Source organism: Anolis sagrei, chromosome X (assembly GCF_037176765.1).
Source record: "Anolis sagrei isolate rAnoSag1 chromosome X, rAnoSag1.mat, whole genome shotgun sequence".
NCBI lineage: Eukaryota > Metazoa > Chordata > Lepidosauria > Squamata > Dactyloidae > Anolis > Anolis sagrei.
Window position 1 is genome coordinate 105,920,342 of NC_090034.1, and position 6,410 is coordinate 105,926,751.

Genomic DNA, 6,410 nt, shown 5'->3' on the forward strand with positions numbered 1-6,410 from the left:
CTGGAGATTTTTATGGCGTCATAAATTAGTTAACTTAGCCTCCCCACATAAAGCGGTACCTAAATTTCCTACTTGACAGATGCAACTGTCTTTCAGGCTGCATAGGTCAACAGCAAGCTAGACTATTTATAGTTGGGAGGTTACTCCGACCCGGGCTGGCTTCAAACTCATGACTTCTTAGTCAGTAGTGATTTCCAGCATAAAGCGGTACCTAAATTTCCTACTTGACAGATGCAACTGTCTTTTGTGCTGCAAAGGTCGACAGCAAGCTAGACTATTTATGGTTGGGAGCTTACTCCGACCTGGGCTGGTTTCAATCTCATGACTTCTCAGTCTGTAGTGATTTCCAGCATAAAGCGGTACCTAAATTTCCTACTTGACAGATGCAACTGTCTTTCAGGCTGCATAGGTCAACAGCAAGCTAGACTATTTATGGTTGGGAGCTTACTCTGACCCGGGCTGGCTTCGAACTCATGATTTCTCAGTCAGTAGTGATTTCCAGCATAAAGCGGTACCTGAATTTCCTAATTGACAGATGCAACTGTCTTTCGGGCTGCATAGGTCAACAGCAAGCTAGACTATTTATGGTTTGGAGCTTACTCCGACCCGGGCTGGCTTCAAACTCATGACTTCTCAGTCAGTCATGATTTCCAGCATAAAGTGGTTCCTACATTTCCTACTTGACAGATGCAACTGTCTTTCAGGCTGCAAAGGTCGACAGCAAGCTAGACTATATATGGTTGGGAGCTTACTCCGACCCGGGCTGGCTTCAAGCTCATGACTTCTCAGTCTGTAGTGATTTCCAGCATAAAGGAGTACCTGAATTTCCTACTTGACAGATGCAACTGTCTTTCAGGCTGCATAGGTCAACAGCAAGCTAGACTATTTAGATGTGCCCCTTAGTAAAGCTACAACTCCCAGAGTTTTCTTTCCCGTTTTCTTTCCCTTTTGCAGGTGACCTACGTTTTCCAGAAATACGGCCCCGGAGTCCGCTATATTCGTTTCAGCCACGCAGGGAATCACAGCGATTCGTGGCAAGGACATTCATCGGCTATAGTTACATTCTCCTTGGAGCCGCTGTATGCATCCACACTGTCACATTAATCCAGTTCGACACCACTGTAACTGCCATGGCACAATGCTTTGGAGTCCTGGGAGTTGTAGTTTCCCTAGGTCTTGAGCCTCCCCTGCCAGAGCATGTGGGTGCTTCAGCAAACTACAGCTCCCGGGACTCCGTAGCTTTGAGCCACAGCAATGCAAGTCAGATCAGGCTGCGTTCATTCCACAATGTTGATGCACCCGAAATATCTCACCGAACTACAACTCCCATGGCTACATAGCATTGAACCATGGCATTTCAAGTGGATCCCTCTCTACAGAGTGCTGGCTGTTGTATTGGATCACACGTTGGACAATTCCCAAGTGTCTAGGACTGTATTGGCGAATCATGCGTGCTGATCTGGTGACCTTCTGCAGCTGACAAGTGGTGATTTTGTCCACGTCGATTGTGTTTAAGTGCAGGCCAAGGTCTTTAGGTACTGCACCCAGTGTGCCGATCACCACTGGGACCGCCTTGACTGGTTTGTGCCAGAATCTTTGCAGTTTGAATTATTATTATTATTATTATTATTATTATTATTATTATTATTATTATTATTATTAGAAACACAACAAGATGAGTCCACAGCAGACAAGATCACTCTTCTGGCTGTTGTATTGGATCACACACGTCAGACAATTCACAAGTGTCTAGGACTGTGTGATGTATCGGCGAATCATGCATGCTGATCCAAGTAGGGTGACGTTCTGCAGCTGACAAGTGATGATTTTGTCCACGTCGATTGTGTTTAAGTGCAGGCCAAGGTCTTTAGGCACTTGGATCACACGTCGGACACTTCCCAAGTGTCTAGGACTGTGTGATGTATTGGCGAATAATGTGTGCAGATCCCAGTAAGGTGGCCTTTTGCAGCTGGCAGATGGTAATCTCGCCAGCGCCAATTGTGTTTAAGTGCAGGCCAAGGTCTTGAGGCACTGCACCCAGTGTGCTGATCACCACTGGGACCTCCTTGACTGGTTTGTGCCAGAGTCTTTGCAGTTCGATCTTTAAATCCTCATATCGTGTCAGCTTTTCCAGTTGTTTCTCTGCAATCCTGCTGTCGCCTGGGATTGCAACATCAAGGATCCATACTTTGTTTTTCCCCACGATCATAAGGTCAGGAGTCTTGTGCTCCAAAACTCTGTCTGTCTGAATCCGGAAGTCCGGAAGTGTAGCTTGACGCGTTCATTCTCTGTAACTTTTTCTGGCTTGTGATCCCACCACTTCTGTCGCAGGCAGATTGTGTTTGTGGCGCAAGTTCCAATGGATAATCTGAGCAACAGTGTTGTGCCTCTGCTTGTAGTCTGTCCACGATCTTCTTGCAGCAGCTGAGGATGGGATCCATTGTTTCATCGGCTTCCTTGCAGAGTCTACACTTGGGAACTGTTGCTGACTTTTCAATTCTGGCTTGGATGGCCTTGGTTCGAATGGCTTGTTCTTGGGCTGCCAGGATCAGGCCCTCCTTTGTCTCCTTTTTCAGAGTCCCATTTGTGAGCCACAGCCATGTTTTTTCATTGTCAATTTAGCTCTCAGTTTTTCCCAGGAACTGTCCAGGGAGAGCCTTCTTTCTTTTGCTAATTTTCTCTTTTGCTCTGCATTGTATTTTTAAGATATTCTCTCTTTGTTGTTTGCACTTTGAGTAGTTTTCTACTATTGACTTCCCTCAATATTAGTTCTTGACTGCCTTTCAATTATTATTATTATTATTATTATTATTATTATTATTTTACTGACACAAAAACACAGTCTGTCATAGCAAATGAGATCTATATGCTAGATTTCATATAAAAAATCACAAGTCAAACACTTCTCAAGTGTCTAGGACTGTGTGGTTTATTATTATTATTACTACTACTACTACTACTATTGACACAAAAGCACGGTACGTCACAGCAAACGAGATCTCTCTGCTGGATTTCGTATCCCAAAATCACAAGTCGAACCCTCCCCAAGCGTCTAGGACTGTGTGATGTATTTATTATTATTATTATTATTATTATTATTATTATTATTATTGTATTGTCGAAGGCTTTCATGGCTGGAATCACTCAGTTCTTGTGGGTTTTTTCGGGCTATAGGGCCATGTTCTAGAGGCATTTCTCCTGACGTTTCGCCTGCATCTATGGCAAGCATCCTCAGAGGTGACCTCACCTCTGAGGATGCTTGCCATAGATGCAGGCGAAACGTCAGGAGAAATGCCTCTAGAACATGGCCCTATAGCCCGAAAAAAACCACAAGAACCTATTATTATTATTATTATTATTATTATTATTGACACAAAAGCACAGCATGTCACAGCAAACGAGATCTCTATGCTGGATTTCATATCCCAAAATCACAAGTCGAACCCTTCCCAAGCGTCTAGGACTGTGTGATGTATTTCCGAATGATGCGCGCAGATCCAAGTCAGGTGGCCTTTTGCCGTTGACACATCGTGATTTTGTCAATGTGTATTGTTTCCAAATGCCAGCTGAGATCTTTTGGCACGGCACCCAGTCTGCCCATGACCACTGGACCACCTGGACTGGTTGATGCCGCAGCCGTTGCTGTTCAATTTTGAGGTCTTGATAGCAGCTGAGTTTTTCCTGTTGTTTTTCCTCAATGCGCCTGTCACCTGGAATGGCGACATCAATAATCCAGACTTTTCCCTTTTCCACAGTCATTATGTCTGGTGTGTTGTGTTCCAAAACTTTGTCAGTCTGGATTCGAAAGTTGCACAGTATTTTTGCGTGTTCATTTTCCATGACCGTTGCAGGTTTGTGATCCCCTTACCAATTCTTTGCTGCTGGCAGGTGGTCCTTGTGACATAAGTTCCAGTGGATCATTTGGGCCACAGAGTTGTGCCTCTGTTTGTAGTCTGTCTGTGCGATTTTCTTGCAGCAGCTGAGGAGATGGTCCATGGTCTCATCAGCTTCCTTGTACAGTCTGCATTTTGGGTCATCCACTGATATTTCCATCCTGGCCTTAATGGCTTTGGTTCTGATGACTTGCTCCTAGGCTGCAAGAATCAGGCCTCCTTCTGTCTCCTTCTTCAGGGTTCCATTCGTGAGCTATAACCACCACCACCACCACCACCACCCCCCCCTCCTCCTCCTCCTCCTCCTCTTATGCCTATGAGGCTGTTTGATCAATATATGAATATAATATATTATTAAATTATTATATTATATTATATTATATTATATTATATTATATTTTTCCATGAACTTTCTAATGCCTTTGAGACTGTTTGGTCATCTTTCACTGTTGCTTTGATAATGTTTTTACTGCAGGTTGGACTGGAGGCCTATTCCATTCTATTCTATACTATTCTATACTATACTATTCTATTCTATTCTATAATAATATTATTTATTTATTTATTTATTTACTTTGCTTATATACCACTGTATCTCAAGCCCGAAGGCGACTCACGGCGGTTCACAAACAGTAAAAACAGTAGAAACAGCAGTGGTTCCATACAACATATAACAATTGACTTAACACATTATCCATAAATTACCAATAAGCAATTAATATAATAATAATATGATATATTATAATAATATGATATATGATATTATATATTATATAATATGATATATTATACTAATATATTATATTAGTATATTATATTATTATAGAATATATTAATATAATGTATTATTACATTATTATATTATAATATTATGTTTCTCTAAGAGCTTTCTAATGTCTATGAGGTTGTTTCGCCATCTGCCGGGAGTGCTTTGATTGTGTTTTATCCATATGGCAGAAGGGGGTTGGGCTAGATGGCCCTTGGTAGGTTCTTTCCAACATTAGGATTCTATGACTCTATTCTATTCTATTATATATATATATATATAGATATAGATATAGATATAGATATTAGGCTTGGGCGATCAAGAAAAAAATTGGTTCTAAACTCGTTTCGTTTCTAGGGTGAGCTAGCGTTTCTAAATTCTGAGGATTTCCGAAATTTAAGATTTCAAAATTTTGAAATTTCCGAAATTTCGTAAATTACAAATCGATTCATTAATGGCGGACGCGATTGTGCAATATGCTAAAAAAACCTCCAAATGGGACAGGGGGAACTTCTGAAGCTTCCCTCTCCCTCTGTTGTTGACTGTTGGTGTGATAAAACAAACAACAACTATATTATATTATATTATATTATTATAATATTATTATTATATTATATTGTTGTATATTATATTATAATATTATTATATTATATTATACAATTATAATATAATATAATAATATAGTAATAAAATATATAATATAATATAATATATACAATACTATAATATAATAGTATTATTATAATATAATATAATACAATATATATTATTATATATTATATTATATATTATATTATAGTATTGTATATTAGAGTGAGGCAAGAAGAAGCATGAGGAAAGAGGAGGGAAGCAGCAAAGCAAAGGGACCGGAAGTGGGGTAAATACGAGATTGCAAAACTTGCACCAGACATACGAAAATAATTACGAAATAATTACGGAAATTGGAAAAATTGTTTCGATTCTTAATTACTCCTCACACTATTCCTGCATGGTTCGATATTGGATCGTAAGCTAATTTAAATACGAATTAATAACGAATTATGAAATTAACGAACTGGATCGCCCAAGCCTAATAGATATATATATATAGAGAGAGAGAGAGAGAGAGAGAATATAGTATAACATTGTATAACATTATATTATGTTAATATAATGTTATACAATAGGTTCTTGTTGGTTTTTTCGGGCTATATGGCCATGTTCTAGAGGCATTTCTCCTGACGTTTCGCCATGCAGGCGAAACGTCAGGAGAAATGCCTCTAGAACATGGCCATATAGCCTGAAAAAACCAACAAGAACCTATTGATTCCGGCCATGAAAGACTTCGACAATGTTATACAATGTTATACTACATACTATCTCACCAAACTACGAATCCCAGAATGGCTTGGAATTGAGCCATGGCCATTAAAGAGGACCGTATGATGCCAATAGGGCCCCCTGGTGGCACAGCGGGTTAAACCACTGAGCTGGTGAACTTGCTGACCGAAAGGTCAGCCGTTCAAATCCGGGGAGTGGGGTGAGCTCCCGCTGTTAGCCCCAGCTTCTGCCAACCTAGAAGTTTGAAAACATGCCAATGTGAGTAGATCAATAGGTACTGCTTCCGTGGGAAGGTAATGGCGCTCCATGCAGTCATGCTGGCCACATGACCTTGGGGGTGTCTATGGACAACGCCGGCCCTTGGGCCTAGAAATGGAGAGGAGCACCAACCCCCAGAGCACCAACCCCCAGACGACGATGCTGCCTTGTGG